This window comes from Poeciliopsis prolifica, unplaced genomic scaffold (assembly GCF_027474105.1).
Source record: "Poeciliopsis prolifica strain line A6 unplaced genomic scaffold, Auburn_PproV2 SCAFFOLD123, whole genome shotgun sequence".
NCBI classification, from domain to species: domain Eukaryota; kingdom Metazoa; phylum Chordata; class Actinopteri; order Cyprinodontiformes; family Poeciliidae; genus Poeciliopsis; species Poeciliopsis prolifica.
The window spans coordinates 413,456-426,789 of record NW_026562498.1 but is presented as its reverse complement, the minus strand read 5'-3'; the positions used below and the strand labels follow the sequence as shown (position 1 = coordinate 426,789).

General features: G+C 41.5%; 1 pseudogene; it reads left to right on the top strand.

The window, feature by feature from the left end:
- The first annotated feature begins 492 nt into the window (after positions 1 to 492).
- Positions 493 to 2,078, top strand: LOC129355004 (uncharacterized; annotated as a pseudogene).
- Positions 2,079 to 13,334: the final 11,256 nt, after the last annotated feature.

The window sequence follows — 13,334 nt, the reverse complement described above, 5'->3', positions numbered from 1 at the left end:
AAGTCAGAGATTACTCAATAAATAAATAAGTTGGTTTGGAAACCAGGGGAGTGTATCTAGGAGGGTGAACCCTGACCCCCACACACACACACAGATGACTTCTAGAGGGGACCTCTAAAAGAGGGCAATAACAACAACATAAATCTGCTGGGAGTCAAGGGTGGAACAAATAAGGTTTATTTGGCTAACAGTCCATATTGACCCTGTTAGAAATTGGGGCACCTTTACTGAACCTCATTACTTTTAGGGTATTTCTGCAAGAAAAACAGAAATACCCTGTTTTCTAAAGCTCATTTAATTCAATCTACGTTTTACCCATAGAGCACCACATAACACCTTTTATCACATCATAAACATGAACTGAATATAATATATCACTATGTTAAATTTGTTTTGGATGATTCATCGCATTATCAATACATTAATAAAATAATTTGCAATGCATTTTGCTTGCATTTTAATGAATAAAAGTTGGTCCTGTTTTTCTGCAGAATGGCAATCACCTCATCTAATCGGAAAGCTTTAATCTCAGAAAGTGTTCAGATCCATAAAGGACCCCCTGCTGTTTACCAGCTGATACCAAAGAAAGATGATAGGAACTCTGAGCAGACTGACTGTTGGACAGAAAGATGAGATGAAGATCAATAAAACCATCTTACTGGTTGGTGAAACAGGAGCAGGAAAATCTACTCTGGTTAACGCTCTGTTCAACTACGCTGTGGGAGTCAAGTTTGAGGATAATGTCTGGTTTCAGATTGTAGAGGAGGAGAAGAGAAGCCAAACAGAAAGTCAGACATCAGATGTGATCGTCTATCAGATCTTTGGGTTTGAAGGTCAGACTCTGCCGTTCTCTCTGACCATCATTGATACTCCTGGATATGGAAGCACCGGAGGGATTGGAGAAGACAACGCTGTCAGTCGAAGATTGTTGGACTTGTTTCGATCAGAAGATGGAGTTCATCAGATCAATGCAGTGGGTCTGGTAATGAAGGCCAGTGATAACAGACTGAGTGACCGACTGAGATACATCTTTGATTCAGTGACGTCTCTGTTTGGAAAAGATCTGGAGAGAAACATTGTAGCTCTGATGACTCACTCTGATGGAAGACCACCTGAAAATGCTCTCCAGGCTCTGGAAGCTGCAAAGATTAAATGTTCCAGAGATGAGATGAATCAGCCTTCTCACTTCATGTTTAATAACCAGCAGAAGACACAGAGACACACAGAGAGAGTTAAACCTGGTGATAAATACGACTGGCACTTTACAAATGAAGAAATGGGTCGTTTGAGAGACTTTCTGAAAAACACCGAACCTCAACCACTGATAATAACAGTGGAGGTTCTGAATGAACGGATTAGACTGACGGGCTGCATCCAGAACCTGCAGGACAGAATCGAGGTGAATGAACAGAACAGAATGAAATCAAACAGACTGAAGAAGCTCTAAAGAAACATGAAGATGAGATGAAGAACAACAAGAACTTCACTATAGAAGTTGATGAGCCCTATAAAGAAAAAGAACCAATCAGGGGAGGAATGTGGTTGTTGGTGTTTTTAGAAGGAGCAATCACCTGCAATATTTGTGAGGAGAACTGTCACTATCCTGGATGCACAATGGCCTGGAAACCAGAACACTGTGAGGTCATTAAGAATGGTCGCTGCACAGTTTGCACCAACAAGTGTCCAGCATCAGATCATGTCAAAGTAAACTGGAAATATGTGACAAAGACCACAAAAGTTCAGAAGACCCTGGATGATGTCAAGGAGAAATATGAACAGAATAAAGCAGAATGTGAGAGTGTTTTGGAAAACCTTAAAAAGGAAATCAGGAAACTGACAGGAGAATGTCGTTTCTGCTGGATGAGGCCTATGGTTGTATTATCAAACTGGAGCAGATTGCTTTGAATGTTAACTCAGGGTCCATTTTGGTACATCTGGATGTCCTGATAGAGAAGATGAAGGAACATGGGGAGCAAGAAAAGGTCCAAGTTCTGGAGGAGCTGAAGATCAGGATGGAGAAAGAAAATGAAAACCCATCTCTGCTGCAGAAAGCTGGGAAATGCATTAGGAAATTCTGAATATAAAGCAATAATGTTTGACTTTAATCCTTGCATCTGAGCTAAACATGATGTATCAAAATCATCATAGCAGAAAATACATTACTAAATAAAATATAAAAATCTATAGCCATAAACCAAAATCACCATGTGAATTTATTCAGAAAGGTTTTGGATTATAGCTGCTTTCAGAGTGTTGCTTCTTCAATCTAAAAAGCTTTAAATTAGTTTCTCTTTTTTTAAATGTTAGTAAACTCAAATACAGCATATTATTTTTACTATATAAAGATTTGATTTTATTCTAAAGATGAACATTAGTTTGGATCAACTTTAAGTTGCAATTTTAACTTGCAGTTTTACCTTTAAAAATTTGTTTCTGTTTTATTTTTTTTATTATTAAAGTTTTTATTATTTTTTCAGAACACAAATACAAATATTCAACCCTTCCCGATCCCACCTCATAATCCCACATTGAGAACTTAAAAGGCAAACAAAAAAAAAACAAAAAAAGACACAAAAAAAACAAACAAACAAACAAACAAAAAAAGGCATCCAGGTCTGCACACATCAAATCAATAAAATTTTCACGGAAAATTGACATATAAAGGCATCCTCGGTATGAGCATAGTCAACCCTACCAACCAAAGGTTTATAAGAAGTAATATTTTCACAACAGCAGATTCTCAAAGGGGTTTACTTGACCCGACATTGCAAGAAAGAAAGTTGTTCCAGGATTTCTTATAGTTTTCTAAATCATCATTCAGCTTAGCCAGCATTCGTTCATATGACACTATTTCAAGCATCAATCCCAACCAACTTTTGATATTTGGGGCAGTCAGTGATTTCCATTGTCTGAGGACAATTCTGGCAGCCGTAACAGTCCCCACCTGTACCACGATGTTTTGATGCTTTGAAGTGTTAGGTATCACTGTTTGATCCCCCAGTAAGCATAATCTTGGTGACATGGGTATTTCCACACCTATCCAATTTCCAATATGTTGCAATACTGCTTGCCAGAATGGGGAGATATATTTACATTCCCATATTGCGTGTATGAAAGTTCCTGCTTCGGTCTTGCATTTCCAGCACAGATTATTGCTGAGCAGGCCCATTCTATGGAGTCTGGATGGGGTGAAATAAAATCTATGTACTATCTTATAGTGCGTAAATTTCCCTCTCGATTCTTTGATGTACTTTCCAGTATTCGAAAGTATTTTCAACCATTCTTCATCGCTAAAAATACAGCCAAGGTCCCTCTGCCAGACAGTCCCCAGACTTTTACATATATCCTTTTGCGTACTGTTAAATAATTTATAAAATGTGGATGCTTTATATTTGGTTTTGCTTGAGCCCATAAATTCTTGTATTGGGTTATCAGTATGTATGAAATTTCCTTTAACAATACAGTCTCTGATTTGTAGATATTTCCAAAAATTATCTTTTTTTATATTATACTTCAGCATAATGTCTGAGAAAGACATAAAAACCCCATCTTTATATAAATCATCCACAATATGTATTCCTTTCCTCAGCCATTGTTCCCAATATACTGTTTTTCTTCCAATACGAATGGAAGGGTTAAACCATAATGAGGAGTACAACTGTTTTAAATGTGACATCTTACATAGTTTATGTATCTCCTTCCATACTAGTTTAGAATGTGCTAATACTGGGTTTGTAGGAAGAGGCTGTCTATTGTCTATTTTATCATGGGAAAGGATATCTATTGGTCTAAAAGGTTTCGCTAATTCTTCTTCAATAATCATCCAACTCAGTTTTGTCTCTCCTTTTTCAAAGTACTTGGACAGTCTCGACATCTCAAATGCAAGATTATACAACCGTACATTAGGTAGAGCCATGCCTCCTATGTCCCTTGTACACCACATTTTCTTGATGCTAAGTCTAGGTTTCTTCTTGTCCCAGAGGTATTCCTTGACATAAGTCTCATATTGTTGGTAAACCTGGGGTGGGATGTCGGTAGGTACCATCATAGACACATAATTGAATAGCGGGGCTATCACCATTTTTATTGTATTCACCTTTCCCCATAAAGAGAGTTTCAGTTTGTCGAGAGTAATTTTTATCTTTTGAAGAAGCGGTTCCATATTCAGTAGCATTATTTCTTCTATATTTGAATGAAGTCGTATACCCAGATACTTCATACCTGAAGGAACCCATTTAAAGTTAAATTGTGTAATATAATTTGAGTGACATGTTTGGGATATGGGCATACATTCAGACTTGTTCCAATTAATCTTGTATCCTGAAAATTTTGAATATAATTCAACACACTGCAATAGTGCTGGGACAGAAATATTTGGGTCAGCTATAACAGCTAAGATGTCATCTGCATACATAAGCAACTTGTGCTCTTTTCCTCCTGCCAGAACACCTTTAATTTTTGGATTGATTCTTATCACAACTGCTAATGGTTCTATGACCAGCGTGAAAAGCAGTGGGGATAAAGCACAGCCTTGTCTTGTCCCTCTAGAGAGATGAAAAAATTCAGATATCTGTCCGTTCGTCATAATTGCTGCTTTTGGTTTAGAATATAATATTTCAACCCACTTACAAAATGTACCACCAAATCCAAATTTAGACAGAGTTGCTTTCAAAAAGCCCCATTCTACACGATCAAAGGCTTTCTCAGCATCCAAAGAGAGCGCCGCAATCGGAGTTGGGTTAGAATAGTTCAGGTGTATTAGATGAGTAAGCCTTCTCATATTATCGACTGATGGTCTGTTTTTAATAAAGCCCACCTGATCTTCATTTATAATGTCTGGAAGTACTTTCTCTAACCGCAATGCTAGTATTTTTGTTAGTATTTTGCAGTCTACTCCTATAAGACTAATGGGTCTAAAGTTAGATGGATCTGAGACATCTCTATCTTTTTTAGGAATAAGTGATATCAGGGCTTCATTAAGAGTGTCAGGTAGAGAGCCTAACTCAAAGGCTTCTCTATATACATCATATAATATTGGAGCAATAATGTCAATATATTTCTTATAGTATTCGACTGGAAAGCCATCCAAGCCCGGTGATTTTCCAGGTTTCATAGACAAGATTGTAGCTTTGACTTCTTCCATACTAATAGGAGCATCTAATTTTTCTCTCTGCTCATTGGACATGGTAGGTAATTTCAACAATGAGATATAAGCCATCATTTCCTCCGTGTCAGAGTTATTCGTAGAAGTATACAGATTTTTGTAAAACTCTTCAAAAATCCTATTTATTTCTTTGGTTGCAGTGAATGTTTTACCATCTTTTTTAATTAATGGGATGTTATTAGAATTATCTTGTTTAAGTTGTCTCGCTAATAATTTGTCACTTTTTTCTCCCCCTTCATAAAATTTAGTTTTAAGTCTAAATAACGCATATTCAGCTTTTTTATTATATAGTTCATGTAACTGATATTTAAGATTACATAGTGTTTGATATAAATGGTTTGAGTAATTTTGTACTATTTGTTTCTCTAGTAAGCAAATTTCTTTTTCCAACTTTTTCCCTTTCCTGTTGTTTTCTTTTTTAATTTTTGATGCATACGCAATGAATTTTCCCCGAATGTAGGCTTTCGAGGCTTCCCACACTGAGGCTATAGTATCTGTAGAGCCATTATTTACTTGGAAAAAATTAAGATCCTCTAGGATGGATTTACTAAATGCCTCATCTTGAAGTAACATAGTATTAAATCTCCAACGTCCTTTTCTTTCTTTCTCCACTTTGAGGTCCATATGTAACTCCACTGTGCCATGGTCACTTATAATAATTGTTCCTATTTCACAGCCCATTACGGATTCAACTAACTTATTAGATATTAAAAAAAAGTCAATTCTGGAGTATCTCTTGTGACTATGAGAGTAGAAAGTATATTCCCTCTCCCGTGGGTTTACCAGTCTCCATATATCCACCAAGTTCCAGTCCTGTGCCAGCATTTGTATTGCAGCCCTGTCCCTAGGTATTGATCTCCCCCCCCAGCGTACTTTTGTCAATAAATCCGTCCATCACCTGATTGAAATCGCCTCCCAAAATAATATGGCCCTCCATGTTCCCTATCATATTATTAATGTTGTGAAAGAAGTTGGGTTCTTCCTGATTGGGAGCATAAATGTTGCAAAGGACAGTCCTGACTCCATTCAGCAAGGCTTCAACACATATGAACCGTCCTTCTTTATCGTTATATTGTTTAAGCATAACAAAGCTTATATTCTTATTAATAAGAATCATTACCCCATTTCGTTTGCTTGAGAACGAGCTGTGGTACACTTTACCCACCCATCCTCTTTTGAACTTATTCGCTTCTTCATCCCCCTTTATATGTGATTCCTGAATAAATGCTATATCAGCGCCTTTGGATTTTAAGTAAGTCAAAACTTTTTGTCTTTTAATTGGGTGCCCGCATCCATTAATATTCCACGATATTATGTTGATATATCCCTTAGACATCTTTTGCTGTTTGGTATACTTTGAATGATTTAATCGGCCACTTAAGGGAGTACAAATACATTGACATAATGTCTAATACCAGCAATACTAAAATAAACTGACCTGGTGCAAACAAACAGACAAACAAACAAAACGAAAAAAACCAATAACAACAAAAAAGATTAGAACTTAGCAAAGCAACGTAGAACATGTTGCCACCTTCAGTCCTTTTCTTAACCCCCTATTAAACTTGGTCCGTGAGGCGCCTTGAAAATCGTCCTCGGGCAACACAACCATCCGAACTCCGAAACCCACAACCGACATAAATTTTACATAATGTTCCACTTCGAACTCGTTGCCCGTGAGGCCGAAGCCTTGAGCGATGATCCTTTCCACATATTGACGCACGTTTCCTCTTTCTTCCTTGCCTTCTTTCAGCCCCACCATTCTCACATTATTCCTCCGACTCCGGTTCTCCAAATCCTCCACTCGTTCCCAGAGTGTCGCCAGTTTCTCGCCACATGCCTTAACACATTTCTCCGTCTGGGCGTTTGCATCTTCAATATCGGACACTCGTTGTTCAACCTCGCCCAGCCTGGTTACGATGTTTTCCACGGAGTCCTTAAGCTCTTTAGTTGTTTCTTTAATCGAGACAACATCCGTCGCCACCATTTGTAGAGTTGCACTCATTTTCCGTATTTCTTCCATAAAGTTGGAGTCGGGATGTTTCTCTGTCGTGTAGCTTAAGTCTGTCGGTAGGTTAGCAGAAGTGCTTTCAGGCGTGGGGCTGGTCCTCGCTGCTAGCTTACTTCTCGTTGCCGCACCTTTGAAAAAGTTAGCTTTGTTGTTGCCTGACATTCCGTCGATAAATAGTAAATATCTGCTTTCACTAAAAGACTTCCAGATTTACCGTGTCATATGTACTGACATCTGAGTTAGATTGGGAGGTGTATATTCCCCAAAAAAGTGGAATGAAGGTGTCGGTTTCTGGAGCTCTCCTAGCGCGCTGCCATCTTCCTCGGCGGTCCCACGTGACTCCTCTGTTTTATTTTTTATGTTTCTCCTGTATTATTTCACTGGATCCATTACGTTAATATTTAGTCTAAAATAATAGTTTTTAAATTTAGACTGAAATCTTCTAATTTAAGTTTTTACGGCTCAGTGAGGGACTAGACTCAAATGAGGACAAAAAAGTCTTTAAAGTAGAAAAAGTTTCAACTTAATTCTTCCAAAAATGATGAAAGCATAAAGATTCAATGCAAGAATGAGCCAAAGGATAAAAAACTAATGTGGGTCCAAAAGGCTGATTAATTATGGGTTTAGTGACCAACAACAACCACATGATGGAGGCACAACATGACAAAAGACCCAATACAAAATGAACTAAAGCATCCTGTAGCGTCCAAAATCCTTTACTTTAGGGCTACTAGTGGTTGCCTCTGGGTGTAGTTCGTTTTTACGTGCGTTCGGATTAAGTTTCAGAGTAGTGCTCTTCTTTAGTATGAAAGTCTTTTATTATAATTTCCATTTACATACATAAAGTTCGTTTCTAACCCTCAAACCAAACACAGTAAAAAACTGTGTCCTCTTTTCAATGGTCAACACCTGAACACCATTACAATCGACCTTAAATAACCCATTCCCCTCACACTCAGAAAACAAAACAATACGCTCTCTGGTGGTGACAACAATGGCTCCTACACATCCGATGAACCAAATACAGCAAAACTAACTTTAGCTTAGCAAAAACAATAATAAGTGACAAAATGAACTAATTAAAATTAACTTGAAACATAAAGTATTTCAGAAAACAAATGATTTCTCCAGTTTTCCTCCTGCTGCTGGTTTTTATCAGCAGCACCTCAAAAACATGTAAATAAACCAGACATTAACAATATATGCACAGCTAGAAAATATATCTAAATACACAATTAACTTAAACTATAAACTAATATAAAAACAAAATAAATACTAACATGATGTGTTTGTAGGAACATCCACCACAAGCTCAACGTCTTTCAACGCGTCACATTTATCTATTGTTCTAAAATACTTAAACTTTAGTTTTCATGGATCATCATCACAGAACAGAATTTTAAATATTTGACATCCTGATGGAAATATTTAGAAGATAGTTTAAGATGAAACCTGTTGAAAAAAAAGCAAAATAAGTCAAAAATATTTAGATTTATTCTAAACTTCATGTTGCATTACGTTAAAATAAGGTGAGGCTCTTCAAATTATCTTAAAACTGTTTATAGAATTCATTTTCATTTTCTTCCTTCATATTAATCAACATGCATTTTATTTTTAAATAATCACTTTATCCTGTCTGAATATTTTTTGTATTAAATTCCAAATAATTTGAGGAGAAAAACTTGAAAAGCTGACAGACAGACGAAGCTTCTGACCAAAGATCTGTTTACTTTAAAATGGCTGAAGTGAAAAACATTCACCGTTTCAGACGAAGTCAGGATGCGACGCTTCAAGAATAAAGGAAACCAGAAAGGTTCTTGCTACCCAGCAGGACCTTCATGACTTTAAAGATTTGACTGGATTAACAGCAGAAACCGTCGAGTTTCTCCTGAAATGTGACTGAAGTTTCTGAGCTGAGATGTTCTGATTCCTCCAAATTTAGTTTTCATGTCTCTGTTCATCCTGGGATTCTGGACCGTTTGGAAGAAATCAGCACCAATCAGGTTTTACTTTTGGTTTTACTAAATATTTCCATCAACATTTTGTGATTTACTCCATATATTTTGGGATTTTTTGTTGATTCCTTTTATAACCTGGATTAGGATTGTTACATGTTATCTAATCTTTCTCAGCTGGTGAATTGAGTTTTGTTCTGTTTCTGCTAAAGCTTTGCAATAAATCACAAATAAATCAGATCCAAAGTTGGACATTTGAATTATTTTTTAAATGTGTTTTATGTTCTTGGATAGTTTAAACACTGGCTGCTTGGATTCCATCCATCCATCCATCCATCCATCCATCCATCCATCCATCCATCCACCCATCCATCCATCCACCCACCCATCCATCCATCCATCCATCCATCCATCCATCCATCCATCCATCCATCCATCCATCCATCCATCCATCCATCCATCCATCCATCCATCCATCCATCCATCCATCCATCCATCCATCCATCCATCCATCCACCCATCCACCCACCCACCCATCCATCCATCCATCCATCCATCCATCTTCTGCCGTTTATCCGGGGTCAGGTCGCGGGGGTAGCAGCCTTAGAAGGGAGGCCCAGACTTCCCTCTCCCCAGCCACTTCCTCCAGCTCCTCCGGGGAATACCGAGGCGTTCCCAAGCCAGCCGAGAGACGTAGTCCCTCCAGCGTGTCCTGGGTCTTCCCTGGGGCCTCCTCCTCCCGGTGGGACGTGCCCGAATCACACTCACCAGGGAGGCATTCAGGGGGCATCCTGACCAGATGCCCTAGCCACCTCAACTGGCTCCTCTCGATGTGGACTACTCTGAGTCCCTTCCGGATGACTGAGCTTCTCACCCTATCTCTAAGGGAGAGCCCAGCCACCCTACGGAGAAAACCAATTTCGGCCGCTTGTATGCGCGATCTCGTTCTTCGGTCATTACCCAAAGTTCATGACCATAGATGAGGGTAGGAACGTAGATCGACTGGTAAATCGAGAGCTTCGCTTTTTGACTCAGATCTCTCTTCACCATGACGGACCGGTACAGCACCGCTTCATGGCGGACGCTGCACCAATCCGCCTGTCGATTTCCCGCTCCCTTCTTCCCTCATTCGTGAACAAGATCCCGAGATACTTGAAGTCCTCCACTTGGGACAGGACATCTCCCTCAACCCGGAGAAGGCACTCTACCTTTTTCTGACCCAAGACTATGGTCTCGGACTTGGAGGCGCTGATCCTCATCCCGGCCGCTTCACACTCGGCTGCAAACCGCTCCAGTGAGAGCTGCAGATCACGTCCCGATGAAGCCAATAGGACCACATCATCCGCAAAAAGCAGAGATGAATCCTAAGGCCACCAAAACGGATCCCCTTAACACCCTGGCTGCGCCTAGAAATTCTGTCCATAAAAGTAATGAACAGAATCGGTGACAAAGGGCAGCCCTGGTGGAGTCCAACCCTCACCGGAAACGAGCCCGACTTATTGCCGACAATGCAGACCAGACTCTGACACCGGTCATACAGGGACCTGACAGCCCCTATCAAAGCGCCCGGTACCCCATACTCCGGGAGAACCCCTCATAGGGCACCCCGAGGGACACGGTCGAACACCTTCTCCAAGTTCTCAAAGCACATGTAGACTGGTTGGGAAAACTCCCATGCACCCTCCAGGACCCTGCTGAGGGTGTAGAGCTGGTCCAGTGTTCCACGACTAGGACAAAAACCACACTGCTCTTCTAAAATCCGAGGTTCGACTATCCGATGGACCCTCCTCTCCAGGACCCCTGAATAGACCTTGCCAGGGAGGCTTAAGAGTGTAATCCCTCTATAATTGGAGCACACCCTCCGACCACCACCCCAGTCTGCCAATCCAGGGGAACTGCCCCCGATGTCCATGCAATACTGCAAAGTCGCGTCAACCAACACAACCTTACAGAGCCTTAAGATACTCCGGGTGAATCTCATCCACCCCCGGGGCCCTGCCACCGAGGAGCTTTTTAACTACCTTGGCGACCTCGTCCCCAAAGATTGAAGAGCCCAACCCAGAGTCCTCAGGCTCAACTTCCTCAATGGAAGGCATGTTGGTAGGATTGAGGAGGTCTTCGAAGTACTCCGCCCACCAACCCACAACGTCCCGAGTCGAGGTCAGCAGCACACCACCCCCACTATAAACAGTGTTGATGCTGCACTTCTTCCCCCTCCTGAGATGCCGGATTGTGGACCAGAATCGTCTTGAAGCCATATGTTAGTCTTTCTCCATGGTCTCTCCGAACTCCTCCCACGCCCGAGTTTTTTGCCTCAGCAACCACCCGAGCCACACGCCGCTTCGCCTGCCGGTATTCATCAGCTGATTCCAGAGTCCCACGGGCCAAAAAGATCCGATAGGACTTCTTCTTCAGCCTGACAGCATCCCTCACCGAAGGTGTCCACCAACGGGTTCGAGGGTTGCCACCACGACAGGCACCGAAAACTTTGCGACCACCGCTCTGATGAGCCGCCTCGACAATGGAGGCACAGAACATGGTCCACTCAGACTCAATGTCCCCCACCTCCCCCGGGACGTATTCGAAGCTCTGCCGGAGATGGGAGTTAAAGCTCCGTCTCACAGGGGACTCCGCCAGACGTTCCCAGCAGACCTTCACAACACGTTTGGGCATGCCAGGTCTGACCTGCATCCTCCCCCACCATCAGAGCCAATTACCACCAGGTAGTGATCAGTGGACAACTCCGCACCTCTCTTCGCCCGAGTGTCCAAGACATACGGCCACAGATCCGACGAAACAATGACAAAATCGATCATCGAACTGCGCCCTAGGGTGTCCTGGTGCCAAGTGCACATATGGACACCCTTATGCCTGAATATGATGTTTGTTATGGACAATCCGTGACGAGCACAGAAGTCCAACAACAGAACACCACTCGCGTTCAGATCGGAGGGAGCGTTCCTCCCAACCACACCCCTCCAGGTCTCACTGTCGTTGCCCACGTGAGCATTGAAGTCTCCCAGGAGAACGAGGGAATCCTTAGAGGGGGCACTCTCCAATACCCCTCTAAGGACTCCAAAAAGGGTGGGTAGGCTGAACTGTCCTTTGGCCCGTCAGCACAAACGACAGTCAGAACCCGTCCCCCACCCGTAGGCAGAGGGAGGCTACCCTCTGGTTCAACGGGGTAAACCCCAACGTACAGGTGCTGAGATGGGGAGCAACAAATATGCCCACCCCTGCTCGACGCCTCTCACCGTGGGCAACTCCAGAGTGGAAGTACATCCAGCCCCTCTCAAGGAGGGGGTTCCAGAACCGGAGTCATGCGTCGAGGTGAGACCGACTATTTGAGCTGTGGATCATTTGGTTCTGAACCAAATGATCCATAGCTCAGGGTGAGAGATGGCCAACAAGACACCTATCACTGATCTGATCTGGTCTTTATGGAAGCATGACAAGAAGAAAACCATCATTAAAGGAAACCATAATAATTCCTGTTCGCTGTTTGCTAGAATCCATGTTGGACACAGCAAAGACGTGGGAGAAGCAGCTTTGGTCAGACCAGAAGATAAATGGCAAAAATGCAAAACACCAGGAGATCCAATACTGTACATTAACAGACCATCCCAGTGTATGGTGGTGGCAGCATCATGCTCTGGGATGCTTCTCTTCATCAGGGAAGATGGTCAGGGTTGATGTGGAAATGGATGAAGCCAAATACAGAGAGAATCTATGAGAATCTATAGACTGAGAATTATGTTGGTAATGTGACAAAATGGAAAAATTCAAGCAGTGCAAATAATTCAGAAAGCAAAGACCAGACAGACAACTGAGAGGAGGCGAGAAGGAGACGGGAAGGAGGCGAGAAGGAGGTGAAAGCAGCTCTGATTATCCTCATATTACATCATAATGTGATAATAACCTTTACCCTATAATGTGATCATCACAGGGAGATTTATTAGTTTTATACACAAACCTGCACATAGAGAAACTTTCCAAACAGGCCAGCAATTCATGAAGGGATGAAACTACAACAAGAGTAAAATGAAAGGCTCATGTTAAACCTATGATCATCTTAGCACTGATGAATTGGTTAATATTTATACAGCCAGGATTAAATTTAAATCATTCAAGCCTGAATCCACGTCTGACACTGCAGACGCAAAACCAGAGACGGAATCAGAAGGATTCCATCTCAGAACATGCA